The sequence below is a fragment of the Manis javanica genome, chromosome 3 (assembly GCF_040802235.1).
Source record: "Manis javanica isolate MJ-LG chromosome 3, MJ_LKY, whole genome shotgun sequence".
NCBI classification, from domain to species: Eukaryota; Metazoa; Chordata; class Mammalia; order Pholidota; family Manidae; genus Manis; species Manis javanica.
Genome location: NC_133158.1, coordinates 195,429,196 through 195,452,313, shown reverse-complemented (window position 1 = coordinate 195,452,313; position 23,118 = coordinate 195,429,196). Strand labels below are relative to the sequence as shown.

The 23,118-nt window shown below is 46.8% G+C and overlaps 1 long non-coding RNA gene across 2 annotated transcripts in view; it reads left to right on the top strand.

Moving 5' to 3' along the window:
- Positions 1-23,118, top strand: part of LOC108401164 (uncharacterized) — a 78,673-nt gene that overhangs the window by 39,699 nt on the left and 15,856 nt on the right. Inside the window, exon 4 of one of the 2 annotated variants that reach the window (XR_012128811.1) lies at positions 7,692-8,032. The exons of the other annotated variant lie outside the window; for it this stretch is intronic. This is a non-coding gene — a long non-coding RNA (uncharacterized lncRNA). Of the gene's footprint in view, positions 1-7,691; positions 8,033-23,118 lie in introns of those variants that run through there. 2 annotated transcript variants of the gene reach the window in all.

Here is a 23,118-nt window from a genome sequence, read left to right as displayed (position 1 = left end):
AGTTTTTTATATATTTTGGATGTTAACCCTTTGTTTGATATGCCATTTACAAATATATTCTCCCATATTGTAGGATGCCTTTTTGTTCTGTTGATGGTGTCCTTTGCCATACAGAAACTTTTTAGTTTGATGTAGTCCCATGAGGTCATTTCTGCTTTTGTTTCCCTTGCTTGAGGAGATGCATTCAGGAAGAAGTTGCTCATGCTTATATTCAGGAGATGTTTGCCTACTTTGTATTCTAAGAGTTTTATGGTTTCATGACTTACATTCAAGTCTTTAATCCATTTCGAGTTTACTTTTGTGTATGGGATTGAACAATAATCCAGTTTCATTCTATTGCAAGTAGCTGTCCAGTTTTGCCAACACCAGCTGTTGAAGAGGCTGTCATTTCCCCATTGTATATCCATGGCTCCTTTATCATGTGTTAATTGACCATATATGCTTGGGTTTATATCAGTGCTCTCTAGTATATTCCATTGGTCTATGGGTCTGTTCGTGTGCCAGTACCAAATTGTCTTGATTACTGTGGCTTTGTAGTAGAGCTTGAAGTTGGGGAGCATAATGCCCCCAGCTTTATTCTTCCTTCTTAGAATTGCTTTGGCTATTTGAGGTCTTTTGTGGTTCCATATGAATTTTGGAATGATTTTTCTCTAGCTTGTTGAAGAATGCTGTTGGTATTTTGATAGGAATTGCATTGAATATGTAGATTGCTTTAGGCAGGATGGCCATTTTGACAATATTAATTCTTCCTATCCATGAGCATGGGATGAGTTTCCATTTATTGGTATCTTCTTTAATTTCTCTTAAGAGTGTCTTATAGTTTTCAGGGTATAGGTCTTTTACTTCCATGGTTAGGTTTATTCCTAGGTATTTTATTCTTTTTGATGCAACTGTGAGTGGAACTGTCTTCCTGATTTCTCTCTCCACTAGTTCATTGTTAGTGTATAGGAATGCCACAGATTTCTGTGTATTAATTTTGTATCCTGCAACTTCGCTGAATTCAGATATTAGATATAGTAGTTTTGGAGTGGATTCTTTAGGTTTTTTTATGTACAATATCATGTCATCTGCAAACAGGGACAGTTTAACTTCTTCCTTGCCAATCTGGATGCCTTTTATTTCTTTGTGTTGTCTGATTGCCATCGCTAGGACCTCCAGTACTATGTTGAATAGAAGTGGGGAAAGTGGGCATCCTTGTCTTGTTTCCAATCTTAAAAGAAAAGCTTTCAGCTTCTCGCTGTTAAGTATGATGTTGGCTGTGGGTTTGTCATATATGGCCTTTATTATGTTGAGGTACTTGCCCTCTACACCCATTTTGTTAAGAGTTTTTATCATGAATGGATGTTGAATTTTGTCAAATGCTTTATTAGCATCTATGGAGATGATCATGTGGTTTTTGCCCTTCTTTTTGTTGATGTGGTGGATGATGTTGATACATTTTTGAATGTTGTACCATCCTTGCATCCCTGGAATAAATCCTACTTGATCATGATGGATGATCTTTCTGCTGTATTATGAATTTGGTTTGCTAATATTTTGTTGAGTATTTTTGCATCTATGTTCATCAGGGATATTGGTCTGTAATTTTCTTTTTCTGTCTCGTCTTTGCCTGGTTTTGGTATTAGAGTGATGCTGGCCTCATAGAATGAGTTTTGTCCCTGTTTTCTTTTATGGTCTCTGGATTTCCTGTCTTGCTTAGGAAGGCTTTCCCATGGGGCATAGACTTTAAAAGAGGAATAAGCCAGGCTGGGCAATATTCCTAGCACTCACATTATCCTGATGCAGAGCTGTTTCTGCTTTCCCTAAGTCTTCTGTTTGCCAGGGGGCTGGGTAGGGATGCCAAAAAAGCACAGATCACTGATTAAGTGGTTCTTTACTTTTCAAGTGCAACATACATCTTTGAGATTCTGGTAAAAGCAATGCACCCCACACATGAAATTTTGACTATAATTTCAGAGGTTTTATAGATCCCTGGAGTCTATCATAGAGCCCTGTTTATTCTGCTTCAGATTAAGAACCCTCTTCTACTGCATTTATAAATATCTGATCTAGTAAATATTTCAAATGATTTCTGCATCGAGTGTATAGTCCTGATTGTCTCCCCATGTAAAATGTCACCTGGGAAGCTCCTTATGCAACCCCTTTGCCCTCCCTGGATATTCATGACATCATTATGGCTTCAACTGTAAGAGTGAGTGTCACCCCAGCTCAGGACCAGCGTCCCCATCCATTTCCAGGAGGGTAGCCTTCTTCAGTCCACCCACATGTTCCCTTGGATTGCTCTGATTTCACACCTGAGTTCGGACCCAGAGAGATGACAGCTGGGGCTTCCACACACTACACACTCTGAGGTGGCTCATGGGGGAGAGGGGATTGGCAGGGAGGGCTGCCAGGGCTGCAAGAGAGTCATTGAGATTGGAACTCATCGATCTTCAGAAAGCCCATAATGAGGGATGATACATTTAGCAGCAGAATTTTACAAGGGCTCTGGAGGGGAGAGGCAAGGAAATTGGAGCTTACAGATCTCTTCTGGGAAAACCAATAGACTGTCATTGGGCAGTAAGGCCCCAAGACCTCTCCTGAATACTGGTCTTCCCGGAGTGCCAGGGAGAAAGGGAAATCCATTATGGGGGCCTTGAGTGCTTGACTGCCTGCGAGCTCCAGAGCATATGCCAGCATCCTCTGTGTTTCTCTCCCTCTGATAGAAAACTTCCTGGGCAAATCTAACCCGTACTTTCATAGCAACACAAAGGGGCTGCTCTCAGCTGAGAAATGTCAGCTTGAAATGGTTCTGAGTGCTTTTCATGGGGCTTTGGTCACCAAAGGGTCAGCTCAGAGCAGGAAGGCCAGCACATTCGGCACTTGAATTTAGGAATATTATCGAAACCCACCCTCTCAACAGGAGCTCACATCCTATCTGAAGCAGGCTCCAGCCCTCTATTGATCCGTTTTTCCTGGGCTTCCCTTTTACACCTCCAATTTCCTTCTGGTATTTATATGCAATGAATAAAATGTTTGATGATTTGTGCCTCCAAACATAACTCCTCTTGATCATAATCCTCCCAGAGAAGTCATTAGCTAAGGCTCAACTCTTAGAGAAATACAAAGAATAAGCCATGTAGCCCAAAGAAAAGCAGGCCATTGGCTCGATTTCTCCCAATTGACTGTATTTGTTTAATCTTCTTGCTCATAAAACATTTCAAATCAAGAGGACGAAGATTACTACCCACAAAGGGGATCAGGACAAAGTGGAGAAGGGCTGCTTGAGTTCCAGCATAAGCAGATGGCTTCCGGTGAGAGACCAGTTTCCTAATCCTGATTAGCATTTAGGTGAAGTGTTATGCCGGAGAAAATCCTGAGTTGAGTGTAATTCCTGCCCTCAAGGAACGTTCCATTTAAGAAGTTTCTATTAACAAAAGAAACACATGGGCAGTGGCGAATTGCCATTCAATGCACTTTCAGCTAAAGCTCTTGCTTCATGCACCAATCTAACGTGGAGCAGGCTGTATACACATAAACCCTGTTGGGAACGTGGTCTGGAATGATTGCTGATTGTCTATATTCCTGGGCACCAAATCTTAGCAGTAGTAGTGAGGTAAATACTTTAATCTACATGTTCAATCACTGAGCCCACATTTTAGAATGAGAACATTCTGGAGATACACATTTTACTCTAATGTTTTTTCATATACAGCTATGTATACAATATCTTGGCACTTCCCACTTTACATTACCTGTTTCTCCTCCTCAGGGAACAAGAACGGACCTGTATCAGTGAGAACAGTCTCTGTTCTGGTCAGATCTTGAGTCCTCTTTGTGCACCTTTGCCAGTTCCCCTTTCACAGGTCCTCAGGTAGTATTATATGGTAGAGACCTCAGTTGGGATAAAGTTGGAGTGTCTCTTGTTTCATCTGCAAAAAATTGTTAGTTTTAGCTTGCATCCTCTATTGACTAATTTCTTCAATGAAACTTTCTAGAACCCCTACAAAATGCTGTTTTCCCATAATGCACCCCTCTCTCTTTCTTCCCTGCTCTGGGTCTGTATTCTCTTTCCATTCCTTGCTGCTATCAGTATTTTTCACTCTGTGGAGATGAAAGGGGAACTTTATATTTCTTTTTATGGAACTCACTTCCTACTTAGATATAAAATCAGAATTAATTTCCTCAACTTCCCCTGTATTTGGGGCAGAAATATGAATGACTGGTGATTCCTATGTAGCAACCACCCCCGCCACACACACAACATATACACACGATTGTATAAAACTGCTTTGTCTAAGAAGGGCTCCTCCTTAACATTTCAAACCTGTTGTATGAGCCAAGGGGCAAACCTGGCTGAAAAGGGCAGTACTTCCAGGAACAGAGATTCCTGAGCTCACTCTGGACCTTTGGAGTGAGAACCTTTGCAGGTAAGCTTTGCAGTCCTGATGTCTAACCAATTTCTTTGCTGATTTACTTAGCACAGGTGTAAAAACTGGTACAGTTTATAACAGCTAAGAGTGTGTTGAGGACATTGCATAATCAAGCAAAGTAAAAGTTAGAGAAAACCTCCCTTTCTTGAAACTGGGGAACAATCCCTGGAAGACCAGCCTGAACAAAGAGAGCTCACGGAGGAGTGGGGCATTCTAGACAGAAATGGAGCTGGGGGGGATTCGAAAACAGGCACCCAAGAGAGGGGAATTCACTCATTTTCCTGGAGGAATGCAGAGGCCAGACTGAATGGCTCCAGGATTTGGGATCCTTCACTCCCCTGGGATTCTCTGCCTTTGGAGAAGAAGTACTTGAAAGCCACGAACCTGGGCAGAGGGAAGGCTGTGTTGATAATGATGAAATTCCCAAGAAAACCAGGTGAGGGCCCTATATCTGCCCTACCTCCCACCCCTGGATGGAGCTACACCTCCTGCCTGAGTAACCCAGCACTGGGAGCTCCAAGCCTACTTCCCTTGTTGCACACTAGAGTCACTTGGAAGCTTTAACAAATGCCAAATGCCTGATCCCTTCCCCAGTATTATGATTTAATTGGTCTGCAGTGGGACCCTCGCATAATTAAGAGTCCTAAGTTATTCTAATGTGCAGACAAAGCTGAGAACCACTGAACTGGCTGGTTGGAACCTACCCGTTGGGAAATTCTTGTTTGACACTGTGTTAATTTCCTCAGCTGTCCTGAAGGATGTTGCCGAGGAGATGCGGGTCTTCAGTGCTGTCCCACCCCTACTGTCCTTGCCTCTTCACAGGCAGCTGGTTTGGTCAGCAGCTCTCTCTGTTGTCCCCCTTCCATCTTTTCCACTTCCTATATTCTCTGTCGTGCTTTGGCTCCTCTGTGCCCTTGACCTCTGTTAAGTGACAAAGACTGCTAATTGCTTAATCAGATGAACGAATTGCTGTCAACACTACCTGGCTAGAGTATTCTCCAAGCCAGTCAGACCCAGGAGAAGTCACTACAAAGGGAATTTCAGGGGGGCCAGCAGTAAACAGTGGGGCTCTCAGTCCTTCCAGTCCTACCTTAGGGGGACAGGTCTAAGGGGAGAGGTCAAAACAGAGCTCTCTCCTTACTAGGTGTGTGAAACCGGGCCATTATTTGATCTCTGTGATTCAAGGCATAGCAACACTCCCCTTCTAGAATCATTGTAAGGGCCCATTAAAAGGTGTGGCCCATATTGGAGGTGTTCTATAAATATTACCTTCATTTTCCTTCCTGTCAAAGGCCAGATCCAATTACTTCTTTTGATAGCCACATTTCACTGTTAACACAAGGAGATTAAATTGGCAGCTAAGCCACATCTCTTTCATCCTGCTCTTGTGCAGTTCATTTTTTTTAGATCTAAATATTGAATTTTATATTTTTCCTGTTAAGTTTTCTCTTGTTATTTCCTGCCCAGCCCTTCAGCCTTTCCAGAACTTCTGAATCTTGATTCTATTACCTGACATGGTAGTTAAACTTTCTGGTCTGTGCCATCAGCAGAGAGAGAGAGAGGGCTCACAGAGACTTCAATCAAATCACAGATAACATTGTTGAACAGAAAGATAAAGCCCTTTTACATCCCAAGTCCCCAGCATGGTGCTGACAAGTTAACCAGATCTCTTTAGTTTTAATATTAGTTTCAAATTAACCAAAGCATACCTTCATTCAGTTTGCATGTCTACATTTCCCACTGTTAAGCTAGTTTCCTACCCCAATATGCATTCTTTTCTTCTCTCTTAGTAACAGAATGCTATAGTTAGCTGCTCTGATTGCCACCTCTCTTGCAGCTAGATATGGCTGTGTGTCTCTGATCTGGCCAATGAGTTTTAAGTACAATTGTTTTGTGGACTTGAGGCAGATCTGAAAGTAAATGATTCAGCTGGGAGGAGTTAACCCTTCTTCCTTCTTGAGGCTTGAATGGGGATATAATGGCTGAATACCCAGCAGCCATCCTGGACCATGAGGAGGCTTTGAGGGGAAATACAGAAGGAGCCTGGCCTTTGCTAAACCTGGAATCACCATAGCAGCCCATGGCTATCTAAAGATTTTCTTATAAGAGAGAAATAAGCTTTTATTTTATTTAAACTTTTGAATCTAATCCTAATGAATACATCTTATTAAAATCCAAATATTCTGTGTCTTTCTCAGGAAAAAGAAAGAAAGAAAAAGAAAGAGAGAGAGAGGGAGGGAAATATGGAGGGAGGAGAGAGAGAGGATGGAAGGAAGGAAGGAAGGAAGGAAGGAAGGAAGGAAGGAAGGAAGGAAGGATAAAGGGATCTTGAGTTTTCTGATAGGAATTTGGGATTTCTCCCATATCTGGACGAGTTCTATATATCCACAGTCCTTTTAACCTCTGAAAAATAGCTTGGGAAATCATGGTAAAAGAAGAGAAAAACAAGAAGGGAAATTTGTCAGATTGCATTTGAGTAGCTCTCCTAATGTTAGGAGCTAGAAAAGCCTTTCTTCGGAGACCTAGGCCATTTCTAACAGTTTCCTTTGAAAGCGCTAATTATGCTCTAAAGGAGAAGGCATCACTGGAGCCAGAACCAGCAGCCAATTACCCTCAAGAAATCGCTCACTGTGTGGGCTGCCTTCTCTCTGTTCGCATAATTTCAAAATGTAATTTCTAGAATCATGCTAAATAGTTGTAAACAGAGATTGGTTTAATTGCAAGGAGGAACAATTTTAGGAGATAAAAAAATGAGAGTTGTTTCTCATTTTGTCGAGAACAGAGCAATTCCCTTTGGGTCAGACTCGCAGTTCTCATCCGTCTTCCCACCCAAGTCAGGTCCCTGTGCAACCCCAGTGAGAGGTGCTGACGTCAGCAGAAGGTAGGGCTGCTGTGGAGTAGTGGAGAGAGTGCAGCAGTTGGAATCAGGAGAATCAGAAGAAAGAAGTTCAGTTCTTGGCTCTGGCACTTAGTAGGCTGTTGGCGGCAGCAATTAGCCTTCTGGAGCCTCTGCTTTGTCATCTCAAGAATGGGACTGCCGCAGAGGGATAGGAGGATGAAGCGGGTAATATATGTGTACAAACTGGGAAGTACTCTCCTGGGATGTAAGCCCCAGGAGAGTGGTGGCGCTCAGTTTTATGCCCTGCTGTTTCCTCCAGTGTTCTGAACATTTCCCGGACAATTAGGGCTGTGTATCAGTTAGTACAGCCACAAAATTGTAGCATAACAAAAATAATAAAATGGCAATGGCTTACCGCCATCAATGTTTGTTTTTCACAGGTCTGCTGGATCTAGCCCCACTGAGCCGGGCCTAGCTGATTTCCACTGGGCTGGCTCATACCTCTGCACTGGCTGGGGCAATTATCTGGGGTAGCTCTGCTCCATAGGTGTCACGTATGCCTTTGGGGACTAAGGGCTATCCTGGGCCAGCCCCTCTCATGGCGGTGGCAGAGCACAGGAGGAAGCAAGAGCAGAAGACTTGTGCTTTGTCTACTAACATCCGACGGGGCAGTGGAGAAAGGTGCACGGCCAAGCCCAGGGGTGGGAACTGCGCTCTGCTCGCAGAGCAGGAGGACCCTGCAGAGTCACACACGGCAAAGGGCAGGGGAGACAGAGGGGTGAAGAACGGGCCATTAACGCAGTCTCCCACAAGATGCAATGGGCTGTTTATTGCTGGAATGAATATACATGTTTTTTGAATGAAGATAAATAAATGTGGGACAGTTGAAGGTCTTAAAGCAAGCACTCACCTCACCCACCAAGGCTCCCCTTCTTCCCATGTGTGTCATCCTTTAACAAATGGGGGAGAAAGCAGCTCTGTGACCTGATAAAGCCACGCAGTAAAAGAAATCCATCTACTGCTCCTTTCCTCTTCCCTCTTCCCTCTTCCCCCCAAGAGGTCCCTCCTTCCTCTCTAGCCTTCCCTTGCTAGAGCAGCACCTAGCCCGATGTGCTTTTAGCTCACTCTTAACTAATTGTTGCTAAGATTGCAAATGACCTCTACACTAAAGACACTGAGCTCATTTAAGAAATAGAAGGATAGTCAAATTGAGAAAGAACATGTCTCCTTTCATCATAGGGAACTGTTAGCTTCTTGATTTGAAATAAACAATATGTATCATTTAAAATTATAATAACTATCAAAAGAACTAAGAGCTGAGACTGCTAATAATGGTGGCTCCTTTTGAGGCTTTAGAGTAGCAGCAAGGTAGATAAAGAGGGCGTTTCCTTTATAGTTTATCCTTCCTGTGCTATTGGAAAAAAAATGTTTAACCACATGCATGTTGTATTTAGAATATATTTTTTTAAACGTTTAAAGATACAGTCTGTGAAACTCCCTTCTTCCGTGTCCCTTCAAGCCCCAGAGGGATGCAGCTATAAAGGCGGAATGCAGGAATCAGTGACAGCAGGCAAACCCTTCCCTGTGGACGGCGGCTGGTCTCCTCTATCCACGAGGCCTCCGTGAAAAACAGGAAAAGAAAGCAATTCGCCCTCCCTCAAAAGAACACATAGAAGAGAGCATGAATGAAATTAACATTCTTGTCTGCTCACCTACAATAAAATGTCACTGAGTGGGTAAGAAAGCGATTACCTCCAAGGCTGAACGAGCAAACTATGGAGGCAGCTGGGGAAGTCCTGTTGTACTACTGATTTGGAGGTTATTTCCCTTGTCTTTCCATTTCTTCCTGCCCCCTCCAGGCTTCCTGTGGGGCTGGGTTTGCATAAAGAGTATGTTTGGGGGAGCATAGCCTGGGAAAGCGGTGGCCTCTTTTTAGAATTTGCAATTTGGTTTTTAAATGTTGCTGTACAGCAGGAAGGCACAGTAGGAGAAGGCTTATGAGACAGGATAGATTTTTTGGAAAATGCTGTTCACAGCTCTCATCTGGGTAAGGCTTGGTTGGTTCTGTTCTCAAAGTTTATTTCCACTGCAGAAGAATTCAGGTGGACAACAACCTGTCCAGAGTTATACTTTGCATAATGGCTGGATAGGGTCCTTCAGCCACCGAGTCCATTTCTGACATCACAGGCTGGCAGAAATCTGCTCATTTTCTCCTAGGGAGAGACTCCAGCCCACCCTCCTCTGAAACGATGGCTGGGGACCAGGCCCGAACACCTGAGCTCCTTATTCAGAACTGAGACTACAAGTTATCTGCGTGCGCATACTTGCGAATGTGTGTGAGGGAGTCGGGGGAGGGTAGGCACTTGGGACGAGGAAATCTTGGAGCAAAACGACTCTTCCAAGGAACATCGCCTGCCTCATGCTCCTGTCATTCCGGACCCGGAGAACCGAGCAGAACAGGAAAATGAAAGCTGCAGCCCCTGATAAACTAAGACAAACGACCGCAGGCCTCCAAGTCACTCCAACCTTGAGAACAGTAAGAATGGGTCCTGAGTGTCCGGTGACCTTGAGACTCCCAGCTGGGCAACAATCTTTCAGTAACAGGGAGCCACAAGTCATCCAGTCCTGGGGGATTTACCAGCTGGTGAGGACATGCTCTCCCAGAGGGGGTACCTGGAATAAGGGGTTTTCTTCAGCCCAAGTCACAGGCCCCAGGCCTCCCCTCCCCCACATTCTGCTTTACCATCTTTGCAGAGATTTTCAGCCTATTGCAGCATCTCCCCATTAAAATAAATAGTGCTTTCCTGAGAGCACATCTTTGCTATTTCTGCAATTGTGCCATAGCCAGCTAATGTGTAATGCTGTAGTTTAATAGTCTATTAAAACACAGCACTGCACATTAAAATCTCTACTGTATCACTGCAGATCTACTTAACAAAGGCAAGGTCCCCAGAAAGCACTATTCACTTGCTGAGAGTTGCTGCAACAGAACAGGGGAAGCCTCTTATGGCAGAAAAATTTCAAGGGGAAATGAGATGGTGAAGGGGTCAATAAACACCTCCCCGCCAGCCCCCTGCCCCAGTAGGGCAGCCCTCTTGCCTGTCTGGAAGGAACAAAATCTGCTGGTGCTGGTGTAGATGGCATCTGGAATTTCTTGGAGTTTAAGAACAAATCCCTTCAGATCAAATCTCATTACTTAGATCTTTATTTGGAAGCACTTCAGTTTCCCTTCTCTCCTTCTCAGAGAGAAGCCGGCTCAGGAAAGCTGCCCCCCACTGGGAACATGCACTACCTGGCTCCTCCCTCCAGAACAATTGCCAGGGTGGAGGAATTCTTCAAACAACTGTAAATCCTCCCACCAACATCTCCCTCCTTTAGAAACTACAACATAACCCACATCAAAGCCTCCTGTCAGCTGCCAAGAGAAAGAATCAATAGTGGAACAGAAACAAAGCAATGGAAATGCTGGGTGTGTGGTGTAGACACCTGTACTGTAAATAACCCAAATACCACCTTAGAAGCAGGAAGGAATCACACTCCTGGCACTATGGCTTCTGAGGGGCCCCACAGTGGTGTCAAAATGTGGGACTCCACAAGTGAGCTGTCAAAATAGCAGCGGGCTTTGTGCAGAGTTGCTCAGGGGAGTCAGGAAAGGAAAGATGGGAAGACAAGGATGGGAGTTGGAGGGTGGGAGGGCCAGGGCCGAAGGCCTGTGTAGACAAATGTGGAAGAGACCCGTGTATTAGAATGGCGTCCGGAGGTCTGCCACCCAGTCACCAAGTGGCTCAAGCCAGTAACTCTGCGATCTTCGTCCATATGAGGAAGCCAGTGAAGGAAGCTGCATATGTCACCCCAAATTATCCTCTTTGACATAAAGATAATTTGAGCTGTAGGCAACTTAGAAGCACTAAATACAGAAAGAGCATCTCCTTTTCTTCTTAAAGGCAAGAAGTAAATTCTCCTTTTATTGGAGACAGACTCACATCAGCCCAGAGAAGGCAGGAGAGGAACCCATGAGAAGCCTTGCTAACCTAACCCTGGTTCCCAGTTAAGGAAGACGAGGACTACTGAGTCCCGGAGGGACTAGCCCCGGCCCAAACCCTTCAGGCCTGTCAGTTCTTCACAAAGTCACTGCTTCTTGGACTAGGAGGTGTAAAGCTTTCTGCTCTGGTCACTTTGGGTCTCATTTTCTTGTGAAGGCTCCCATGTAAACGTATAAACTCCATACAATGTATATGCTTTTCTCCTGTTAAGGTGTCTTTGTCAGTTTAATCGTCAGGCCCAGCTAGGGTCCCTATGAGGATTGAGGAAGACTTTTTCCTCCCCTACATACTCTCAGAGTTGCCTTCCAGTGATCTGAGCCCATGAACTCCAAATAAACCTACACAGTGGATGAGTGTGAGTGTGTGTGTGTGTGTGTGTGTGTGTTTAGGGGTGTCCATCTTTAATCATCTTAGTTTTTGAACTCCCAGAGCAACTTAATAATTGTGTGCTGTTTAATTTACTGAGCTACTCTGATATCTAGAGTGGTGCCACGTCATGAAATTAGAGCTTGCTTGAATTTGTAGTGGAATTGCATTTCCAACAAAGCCCCAAGTTACCTTGATTTGGTAATTTAAACGAGGAGTATCTATTCCCTGGATACGAAGCACCTGACCCACATCTGACAGGAGACTACGCAGAAAGCAGTCATGGTTCCACCTCCTCCTAACCCTACATGCAGACATTAGTGCCCTCAACACTTTCCTGCCCATGTAAGAAATAAGGGGTGCTGTGAAGTTTGTCATGTTCAGGGGGACCCTGTGCATTGCATGGGCACTAAGCTTCCACATGTCCTTCAGTGGCCTGTGGCTTTCCTGTGCATTCTCACTGAGTCCTACCGTGATGCTTCCGGAGAGGGATTGTTCCCATTTATAGATGGACAAACTGAAGCAGAAAGGGAGTAATGGGCCCAAGGACACATACCAGCCATGGGCAAAAATTAGTACTTCTGTATAGCTCCTCTGATCGTCCAGTACTACGTCATGGGGCCACTTGGCCCACTAAAAACACTGGATTCTGAAATAATGAGTCAGCCAGTGTCTTCTCCCTTAAGCTGTGTAAAATCTGGAAGACGGAGGAAGAAAATCCAGCAATGCCTACTGGATAAAGAAGGCACGAGAAAAGATAAAACAACTGTTTCAGGATGATTCTGTTCAGTTAAAAGGACTTCTGAGGGAAGATGCAGGTAGAAGCAGGCCCCGTCCACGTTTCAGGTTCCACCATGGCCTCAAGTCTGGAAATGACCCAGATCCTCAAACAGCGTCTCCTGTGTCCTGGGAATTCCCCAGAGTTCTCCACTGGCCACACTGGCAGGCAGGCAGCCTGGAGGGCACAGAGGGGAGCATGGGGAGGAGGGGACACAGAGATCCTTGTGCCAGAGAGGCAAGGTTTGGGTTGGGAGCTAGAGCGGATTTCTCCTTCCCTCTCTCCACACTAGAGACCGGTAACTATAGGTGACTGTCTTTGTGTGAAGGCCCCCCAAACTGAAGAAGCCATAGTTAGACCCACAAATCCAGGGGAAGGGCTTTAAGGGAGGAACTGTGGTCCCTTCTCTCTGCCCCCAGCTGTGAGGCTGATTGTTGCTGTTAAAATTCCCAGGGAGCCTCTTTTAGCAGCATGTGTAGTATGTTGAGGTAGGGGGTGGGGGCAGGGCCAGGGTGGTGGGAATGTGCAGGGAGAGGGAAGGAGAGAAAGAGGGAGAAGCAGCCTGGGAAATGCTGGTTGATTTCCTTCTCAAAATAGTCCAGGTGGGAGGGTGATAAGTAAGGAATGGAAATGCACCACAGGAGGGTTTCACAGCTGTTGCCCACGATAGTGTGGGGTAAGTGCTATCTAAAGACCCCTGCTGCTACCTTGTACACAAGAATTTAGAACCATGTCTCTAAATTAGAATAACCAAATCAGTACAAAAGTCTTATCTCTCAGGCTCCCCTCTTTGGTTCCCAACACAGAATTGGAGGAGAATTTAGGAATAAAAATTCTAGGGCTCAAGTCTGTTTAGGCATATGACCTTGAAAATCTTTTTAATAACCTTTTTAGTCTAGATTATCCATCATCAACTTCATAGTAGTGTTATTAAAAGACAAAGAGAATGGATGTGAAGGCACTTTGCACCCTGTGGACTGTTATACAAATAATGTTTATTACAACCAGCATGCAGCCTTGAGAGGCCCCAGACAGCATAGGCCAGCTTCAGTGGGTCCCGGGATCCTATTGGAGGTCTGGCTCCCTTGCAACTGGCTTCACAGGGGTTTATACAAGATTCAGTTCCTGGATGCCCTCAGCAGTGTTCCTCGGGCTCTGCCAAGGAGAAACCCATCAACTACTCCAAGAAATCAACATGTGGCCAGTAGAGGAACCCCGAAAACCCTGCCCCCTAAATGAGTGCTTTGCTGATAAGTCCCACTCAGGCATGAGGCCTGGAAAAGAAATCCAAGGTGTGCTGGTGTTCCTCTGGCCAGGCAGGTAGAATGGATCATGGTGCATCTTTAAAGGACCCCCAGTTCCCTCTCTGCCAGGGAGAGGAGCTTGGTCCTGCCCTGTTCCAGGAAAAGGGGAGCTCAGATTGGCATCTGCCGTTCCCTTCACCCCAGGGTGAACACACAGCCAATCCTTAGCACAGCTGGAGAGACGGCGTGCAATCAGATGCCATCTCCAGGTCTCCTTGGTCCTTCTTTGGCAGGTGGGCTGGGGAGTCAACCAGTATTCCTCACCAAACATTGCGATGAGTTTGATAAGCACCCTTCTCCGTAAGCAAGCGCCTGTGTGCCTCTCTGTGTCTTCCAATTCCCCTCACTGGAGATCCTGGCCCCTGGTGCCCTCCCGCAGCCTGTCTCGCTGTTCTCTGCTGCCAGGTTCCTGAGGTACCGACTGCATGGGCGTAGCGTGCCCTTTGCCTGGGTACTTTCCTTCTGGGACTCTCAGCAGGCCCGTCAGTTATTCACGCCCCTCCCAGACCCTCCTTTGTGCTTTCCTCTCTGCTTCTACTGAGGCCGAGTGCATGGGAAGGGAAGGGTATTCCCAGTGTACCCACTGGGCCAGCCCAGGGGTCTCCTCGTCCTCCTCTGATTTCCTTGGCCGCCGCTGCCTCCTCTGCCTCCTCTCCCCCGTCCTCGGGCAGCCCCTCCTCCTTCTTGCCCCCTCCGCAGCCTCCTCTTCCTTGTTTTTCTCCTCTCTCTCTCCTCCTATTCCACTTCGTCCGTCCACTTTTGTAGTCAAACAAAACACCACCATGCAAGATGTAGGGTTTGGTTTCTGATATCAGGGTCTGAACATTATAATCTGGAAGTCTCAGAGAATAGCTCCCTTTGGGAAGAGATCCAACAAATGGGAGATGGGAGGTGGCTCCTCAGAAAACTCCCCCGCCTGTTTCCCTCCTGCACACTGTTCTGAGACACGAGGTGTGCTTCTCCTTGCTGTCTTTCCAGAGAAGTCCCTTGTATCAAGTAAGGCCCCTTGCTAAGCCCCAGGAGGCACATTGTACCAAATCACTGCTGACTGTGACTTACCTCACCTCCCGTTACCTGCCCCACCTGGCTTGCACCTCTCCTTTGCCCCCACAGTCCCTGCTCTTCTAGAAGACCAGGGCCAAGACACCATTCTATTTGACTGTGAGATGCAGGCATGCTTACTTACTTCTCAGAGATACTCAAGACAACTCTGTGGCCTTTATGTCTGATATTCACTGAAGAAGGGATAAGGAGGCAGGGGAGAAGGAGAAGCAGCAGGTCCCTGCCTTATTCCCAAAGCCCATTCGCAGAGACCCTCTTTTATCCTGAAGGGGAAATCTGCCATTTGTCTATATACAAAGTATCAAGTTTTTTAGAAAGAGGCAGGCCCGGAATGTAGAAACTTTCATGGGGTGAAACTTAGAACAGCTTGGCAAGCCTTTTCCAGGCTGAGAGGGGCTTAAGAAAAGGCTCTTTCTGTCCATTCACTAAAAATGTTCCCAGAAAGAAGAAATCATAGCGGGTGCAGCTCGTCCACTGTGAAGGGCCTCTGTTCTCTTTTTGTCTCTTCAGTCTCTCGCTCTCTCTTTTTTTATCTTTCCTCTGACAATATAATCAATGAGAGGATTTAGAAAAAATGCACTGTAGAGAGTATAAGGATTCTTGAGATGGACTTTTTATCTGCATTGCGTCTCTCACAGAAGTTTAATTTTATTTGCCTTTTGAAAGATGGGGCTGTGCCAATAGCAGCCCGTGAGTCCCTTAGCCAGGCTGACAGCGGAGCTCACAGAGGGAGATGGGGCACAGAGCTCGGGGTCTGGTGCCTTCCTGCTCGGGGCTCCTGGAATTCCGCGTGCAGCACATGCGCCTGTGATGGACTGCCGGGGGCAGTGACCAGCTCTACGCCGGGATCTGAGCAGCTCCTACGTGCAAATTGCACAAACTGGCTTCTCCTGCTCTGCTGCCAGGAAATGAAGAGCGCATGGAGGAGGAACATGGACTCGAAGAGGGATGTTTGTTTCTGTTTCACTGTCTCCAGGTCTTTTGCCTTTTGTGGATTCAGGAAGAGAGCAGGAGAGACCAGACCAGAAGTCGCTGGTGTTGACTTGGTCCAGCCATCAGGGCCAGGGAAGGCAATTTCAGCCACTACAAGGCAAAAATGTCACACAAACGCTCCGTATCTCTATGCGCATGCAGACTGAAACCCCAGTATGCCCCAGACTGAGCTGGCCGTGTGCTCTGCAAAGCCTGTTCCTCTTCCTCTCAAGCCAGCAGACCGTCATCAACCCCACCCAATGGAGCGTCAGGAGCTTGGGTCACCATTGACTCCCCTGTTCTTTAGCCTCACACCTATGACTGAATTACCAATTTTATTGCATAAGATTATAAGATTAGAGCATCTCTGGACATCTATCCTCCCATCTGCCCTCTCCCATCATAGCCTTACCTGGGTGACTGCAATGACATCATTCTGGCTATACTCCTACTATTTCTAAGCCTGCAGCACAATTCAGATATTTAAAAATACAAATCATAGTATTATCCCTTCTGCACTAAAGCCCTTAAATGTCTTCTCATTGTCCTGTAAGTTGAATTTAAGTGCCTTGTAAGTTTGAGGTCAAGTCCCACAGTCCTCAGCCAAAGTTTTCTAGGTACGGTCCTGACTGCCTCACTGGCCATCCTCTCCCCTCCAGGGCGCCTTTCAGTCTGTCACGTGCTCCATGCTGGCCTCAGGGCCTTGAAATATGCTGTTTCCTTTGCCTGGGAAGGCCTACCCCGCACTATGCCCCTTCATAGCACTCCTTGGCTCACTTATTTATTCAGCTAATTTTTGAATTCCTCACTAGATTCTCAGCTCTGAGGGAGAAGGTACTATGTCTGTTTTGGTGACTTCTGTATCCTTAGCACCCAACACAGTGCCTCGCACCTGTAGATGCTCAGAAAATTGGTGTATATATAATTGAGGAGATTTGGGTAAAACTGCTTTAGAACTGTAAAGTCTGTATAATACTGGGGATTTCTATTTCTGCTTTCTAGCTCAGGAGAGGCAGGATAGAATATTCTATTATCATCTGGACTTGAGTGGGACTTATTTATTTCTGTGTGTTAAGGCTTCCAGGTATTTGCATCTTAAGCTTTTTATTTATACCTGCAGAATGAAGGGATTTGTGCTTCTTTAAAGGAATTTCTGGCAATAGCTGGCAGATGTGCTCATTAAGGAAGCAGCACAACACTCTGAACCCTATTTTTATTTCTGCTTTATAGTTTGGAAACTGAAAAACAAAGAGACGTGTGGCTGTGGCCAAAGAAAGAAAATGTGACTACACTGGCTTTGGAGCTCCATTCTGACCCCTTTAAAGCATTAACCTGGGTTCCCCACCCTCAGGGAGGGGCTGCCGGCCTACTGGGGAGGCAGCTTTGTGGGGGATGTGGTGCTGGGCTGCCCCCAGGTATGCTAGGTCCAAACTTTGTTAATCCTGGGACTTTGAATGGTCACTTATTTTGTGCCTAAATTAAAGGGGGTAAGCTGATATTACTAAACCAGACTTCCCAAATACAAAACTAGGTCTGATATTTCTTTACCAAGAGCCACCCCCACCTTTGTAGCCCATGAACACGATCATGTGTCAGCAGCTTCAAGACCAAAACCAAGCATTTGCACTCTGTCCCACTGGTCTGTAAACTCACACATGGCTGCAAGCCATCTCACATCCCTAGTGACCTGCAATGTCAGATACTCAGGACATTTTTAATAAATGTTTGCTGAGTGAATATTAGGTGGGAAGCAAGGAACAGGAACCTATGAAGGACAAGGTCAGTAGGGCAGGAGTGGGCTAGATCCCCAGAGAAGGTTGCATTTTCTTAGAAGTCAGGGAGCTGAATTAACTGGGCTGGGCCCTCCTAACACCCTTGGTTCATATCCCAACTCCTTGAATTCTCCAGAACCAGGGCCAGCTTCAGGGATGGGGATGGAAAAAGAATGAGGTGCTCTTTGTTTAGGCTGAATTCATCTGCAGTGGCCTCTCCTTGGGGAGCCCTGCTGAACTGCTGGGAGGATGGTATAATAAGAATGCCCAGAATTACAGATTTGGGTGCCTTTCAAGAGATGCATGCCCTGGTCTTCCCCCAAACAAAGCTCACAGAGCCAAAATACAAAGAAACATTTCATCCCAGTCACCCACAACAAACTAAACATCTCTCCATCCATTATCATCTCTCAGGTCCCTGCTGTGAGCTGTACCAGGTGCTGGAGTGACATAAAATGAATCACACTCCATGCTGGTCTCATGCAGGGGGAGTGTGACTTCTCTTCCGTGGAGGAGGGACAAATGACACAGGTCCCGGGGCTGAGGGATATGTCCCTGACACCTGGCAACCCTGCCATGTCTCTCCACCGCTCTTGTGTCTTCACCTGTGGGTGCCAAAGGTACATACTGCCAGGACCTCAGGGGACTCCCTTGGACCGTCCCCCTTGCTGGGAAATTGCACACCCCCAAATAGGATGTTGGCCATGCAGCAGACTTTTGTAATTACTCAAGAGCTTTCTGCAGCAGTCTTTTCTGGAGCTGGCAAATAAGGAAATCATTCCTTTAGGATCCAAAGGAATTTTTTGGTGGAGGGGAGTGCTTGTCTATTACAAACTAAAACGAGGCCTCACCTTGGCTGGAATGGAGCCCATTTACCAGCAATACGTGAGGCCTGGGAGTTGAGGCTCCAGTTATTTTTCTAGAGTCAGAGAAAAATGACCCGAGGACCCATCTTCCCCACTGGCTACCTCTGACTAACATGGCATCCAAGTTTTGGGCAGTGCGGCCAGGAGCAGGGAGAGAATGGCCCTGAACTGGATCACCGAGTGTCCTCCAGCTGATAGAAGATCACTTCAGGGCAGATGGAGCCGCCACAGAAGAAGAAAATGGTAATCACTCAGCTGGTCCTGTGCCCCATATTGAAGCTGCTCTGCTCTTCAGCTCTCCACACACAAAATAAGAGGCTCTTTGTCATTTGAAAAGATTGCACCTGCGTCAGTGTTGACTGAGCCTTCTCTGTCGGAGCCACTTTCTCAATACATTTAACAAGAACGACCTGCCCAGGGCCCCCGGCCAGAGCCACAAGGCCTGGATGACACCCAAGTGAGGTTTTGCCACTGTTCTGGCTGAGCCCCTTCAAGCTCCATTTTTGGATGTGCTATAGCCAACTAGCTTTCAGCAAGGGGCCCCTCTACTCTCAAAGCTGATCTGTCAGGCAGCTTGACTGCAAAGCCTTTCTTCCTAGGCTTTGAGGAAAGGGCCCAGGGAAGCTGCCTCTGCTCATGCACGCCACATTTCTGAACAAAGGGGCCTGTGTGCAGCACAGCAACAGTGTCTCTGGATCCAGAGCACAGGCATTGCTTGGCAGGGTTCCCTGGAGGGCCAGAGACGTGGCCGAGGTTGTGCGTTGGAATACAGATTGCTGCCAAGCCTTTGGGGCAGTGCCCACCATGTGGCTGGGCCTGGCTTTGGCAGCTTGACATTTGGCTGTCAAGAGCTTGCAGGCCTGTTTGTTGCATGGCCAGCATCCTGTTTGGTGAGTTGACAAGAGTCCCAGGCTTTCTTTGCATATCAGAACTCCCATCTCATGCATCTGGACAGTGGAGATGTTCATTGCCATTGATCAGCCCCTTGCTGAACTCAGAAATATGGTACTGGAAGCTCTGCTAGAATCCTCTGCTTACTGGCCTTCACCCAGCCTCTCCCTGCAAAGTGGGGCATCATTATTCATGGAAAGACACAGGTATCTCTGACAGGTATCTGTCTTGGAAAAGGACTGAAATACTTGACCAGGTTCACATAAAGATAAGACAAATCAGATGGCCTTTTCCTTTATTTTCTAAAGATTCCCCCCACCCCATAATAATTAGTGATATCATCACATGGGACACAATCTAAAGGGCACTGTTCTAGCCAGCTGAGATGCATCTTATGTGCTTTCCCCTTTAATCCAGGTTTAATGTTCTTCGGTGAGCAGTTTGCAGAAGAAACATGAACTCGCTAGTGGGAGGTTTCCTGCTCACTTGTATCCTGCACCCAGTAGGACTGTAAGCAGGATAAGCACATCGCTTCTTGATCACATCTGTGTATCCCTTCAGTTCTCTCGTGTCTTTGCTTCCGCAGAGGCCTCCGTGCCCTCTCCGCTCCTCACAATTGTCCTGCGCTCCCCTCCTTCCCTCTCCCACCTGGAACCCAGTGGCTCATTAGGTCTCACCAGATCCCTCAGCAGCCCCCAACTCTCTCCAAGCACAATCCCAGCCTGGATGCATGGACACCTCACAGCCTGTGCCTTGGCTAGGTCTTTGAGACAGCAGACCTGGGACAGTGAGCACTCCTGTGCCTGTGGGACACCACAGGTTCATGGCCTGTGACCTCTGCTGGGCCCTGGGTGCTGCCTGTGTCCCCTTTGCCAGTCCTGGGACCGCTCCCTCCTCTGTGTCCCTCGGTGATCACACCAGCTCTTCCACTCTCTTGCCACAGCACCTACTCAACTTTTCATCTCTCATATTCAGCAGATAAACTTGTCTCCAACTTCAAGGTCATTGGGCTCACTTCCCTTTCCCCTTCCCACCGACTTCCTACAGACACCTCTACATCCACACCACCTTCGCTTTCTCTCTCACAGGTGCGTCCCTTCTCTCTGCCCTTTTCCTCTCCCCCTTGACACCTACTAACAGATTCTGCTAGTTATCCCTTCTGCTTCATTTTTACAAAGCTCTTCCACCTCCCTTTGTGCCTCTAAATACACTCACATTTCATGCGCCATGCCTTCCTCTAGTCACTTCTCAGCAACCTTTGCCCTGCTCTCTTCCAAACACCTTGCTGTCTACACATCCACTCCTTCTCAGCTCTCTGTACTCTGGTTTCTGTTCCCACCCTCCACATCACTAAAACCGTTGTCATGGAAGTGACCAACCACTTCCCTCATAACACACTGAATATTCTAGTTTCAGTCCTTTCCTTACTAGAACTTTCTAAGGCATTTGAAGAGCTGGATTACCCTAAATTGAAGCTTTCTGATTCCTTATCTTCCATATGCCACATTCTCCATTCTCTACTGGCCCCACCTCCTCTGCCCGTCCCTGGCACGTGGGGGTCTCCAGATGCTGTTCTGACTCGCTGCTTGTCTTGGTTTGCTACACATGCTCCCTGGTGATGCTCATTGTCCCTGTGGGATATACAAATTACTTCCAAATCCCTCTCTCTAACTGAGATCTTCACCCCCATCTTCCCCCAGAGGCACCAGTAATCCAACACGTCCCCAGTGGCAATTGGGGGCAATTTCCCTGTTAAACTACCTGTTTGCTAAATTGTTGAAGGTCCCAGGGCCTCCCTGCTGGGGTGGGGATGCTGCAGCTCTGCCTGTTCCCCATCTCTCCACTCCTTCTCTGCATCACCGAGTCCTTCAAGAGTCTCTCAAACGTCTCCTTCCTCTCCCTACTATCTATGGGTGGTTCCGCTCTTATACCTGGCCAATCCAGCAGCCTTCTGGATGTTTGTGCTGTTGGAGAGCTGTCTTTCTCCTAGCTGCTGGACCCCTTTAAGAGGGAAACTGGGTGTGTCAAGCCCCTCCTTAAACTCCTTCCACCAGACCTGTCTGGTCTAGACTCTGCAGATAGCCTAAGGCCATCTGCGACCAGAGCTGCTGGGCCTCCTCTGCAACCTGGAGCTTTCTGCTCCCTCAGTGCCAAGTTGCCAGGTCTCTCACTTGTTTTCCCCTGGTGCCTGGTCCTCCTCCTCCTCCTCTGCTCACTCATCTCCTCACTGGCTGACTCTTACTCATCCTTTAAAACCACGTCGGTTGCCCTCTCTTCAATCCCCCTCCACAGCCATGGTGTGTGCTCCCATAATTCCCTGAGCCTAGCCCACTATTATAGGCTGAATTCTACCCACAAACAGTTGATGTCCTGACCTCCAACACTTCTGAATGTGATCTTATTTGGAAATAGGATCATTACAGATTACAGCTGTAAGTGTTGAGATGAGATCAGACCGGAGTAGGGTCAGCTCCTAATCCAATGTAAGTAGTGTCCTTAGAAAAGGGGGAAATTTGGGCACAGATGCACGCACAGGGAGAATGTTATGTGAAGATGAAGGCCTGGATTGGGATTTGGGATGATGCTTCTCCAAACCAAGGAATGCCAGAGATTGCCAGCAACCACCCGAGCCTAGGGAGGCCTGGAGCAGATTCTCCCTCACAGCCCTCAGAAGGAAAGCCCTGCTCACACCTGGAGCTCACATTTCCAGCCTCCGGAAATGTGAGACAACAAATTCCTGTTATTAAAGCCACCTAGTTCATGGCACTTTGCTACAGCAGCCCTAGGAAATGGACACACCCACCATTGCACTATTGGCGTGTACTGTCATTGCCCGCCTATGTCCCCCATGCCCTACTGTGAGCTTCCTTAGGGCAGGAAATGTGTCCTGTTCATCCTTCTATCTCCGGCGTCAAAAACAGTGTCTTACAACCTAAGAAAGACCCAAGTATCCAATGAATAAACTGAAGAAAGCACAATATTCCAAAACAGTCGGACCAGCTGTAGACTAAGCAGCTTAACTGATCTGTGGCACCTAAATTTCTTTATTCTGGTGAGTTATTGTTGAATCTTCTTGTTCCTCATGGGTGGGTATGCTGGTGATTCTCTGCCTGGCCTGCCAAAGGGTGCGCCTGCCCTCTCCTGCCCATTTCATGCCCATGGCCCTGTCTCAAGTTTCCAGCTCTCACAAGGTTCCGGCCGCCCTGCTCTGTCCCCTGGACCCTTCAAGTTTAGGGTTGGTTAGGACATCTCACTATTGCTAGTCCCAGGACTTCATTCCTTGTTGTCCCATTAGTAGTGCCCACTTCTCTGGAAATAGTTTCTCCATTTAACTCTGGTGTGCCATCTGTTTTCTGCTGGGACCCTGAGGAATACAGTCAGTAGGCAGGTAAGTGGGGACTAAGATGGTAAATATGGTGCAAAAATAGTTGCTTGGTTTTTTAAAAAATGATCTTTCTAATCCCATTGCTTAATTCCATCCTAGTTCTGTTTTCAAAGCACCTAGGTCATGCCTAGCGTTTTACATGAAGCCTGCTATTTGACCTTACCTATGCATTTGACTAAATACAGAAAATGCTTAGTTTACTTTGACTAATTTATTGAATATCTGCAATTTGTCAGGCACAGTGAAGGACATTGGGAAACCAAAGAGGAAAATATCCTGTTTCTGCTTGAGAAGACCCAGAATTTAGTGGGGGAGACAGACACATTGTCGACAGAGCAGGGGGCTCTGGGAGAACTGAGGAGGCACTGAAGCTGGCCTTAGGTCAGGTCCCACATCTGCATTAGCGCTGGAATGTGGATCATATCCTC